General features: G+C 49.2%; 1 non-coding gene across 1 annotated transcript; it reads left to right on the top strand.

Moving 5' to 3' along the window:
• Positions 1 to 616: 616 nt before the first annotated feature.
• Positions 617 to 723, top strand: TRNAL-UAA (transfer RNA leucine (anticodon UAA)). The gene is made up of 2 exons: positions 617 to 654; positions 678 to 723. It is a non-coding gene; the product is annotated as a tRNA-Leu (tRNA).

The raw sequence follows: 723 nt of genomic DNA, 5'->3' as shown, positions 1-723 counted from the left end.
CCCACGGCCGGCAGAAAGAATAGAAGGGGGTATGGTATGTGAGAGAAAGAAAACGGCAAGAAAGGGAAAAGAGAGGTTGGGTTACGGAGGGCGTGCGTAGGGAAGGAAACTGGAGGAGTGTGGAAAATGGTCACGCAATCCGCGTACACTTGCGGAAGTAAAAATGCGGACAATAGGATTGTTCAGCGAATACTTAAGTTCGGCGCACGGGTTCAGTCCCCACTAATACAACGTCTTAAAATGAAATATGGGCGAGAGATAGTGTAAGCCTCGCGGAAAGCTGTTGAAAGACGTTTCAACAAAGCGGGGACAAAATCCGCGTCCTATGTCCTCTACTTAAAGTTGATGCTGTAACTCCCGGTCTTTCTGGGCAGTCTGGGCTGGGGGGTAGGGGAGCAGTGGGAAAAGGGCATGTGGGGTGGGTGGCGTAGGCTCCAGTCTTTAGGCTCCAGTCTTTAGAACTGGTGTTAAATCTGTTGTCCAGCGCAAGTTTCAGGGTCCCTGTAAACGTGTTCTTTCCTGCTTTAATGTTTTTAGAAATAATCTTTTCGTCTTTCCTTAAGGAAACAACCATCATAAAGTACTGTTGTCATCACGCGTAAGTGCTACACACAGTGTCAGGATGGCCGAGTGGTCTAAGGCGCCAGACTTAAGGTATCCTTTCCCGCGTTTGGGGTTTCTGGTCTCCAAGTGGAGGCGTGGGTTCGAATCCCACTTCTGACA

The sequence above is a fragment of the Loxodonta africana genome, chromosome 1, assembly GCF_030014295.1.
Source record: "Loxodonta africana isolate mLoxAfr1 chromosome 1, mLoxAfr1.hap2, whole genome shotgun sequence".
Taxonomy (NCBI): Eukaryota; Metazoa; Chordata; class Mammalia; order Proboscidea; family Elephantidae; genus Loxodonta; species Loxodonta africana.
The sequence above is the reverse complement of the archived record's forward strand: the minus strand, read 5'-3'. Positions and strand labels throughout refer to the sequence as shown.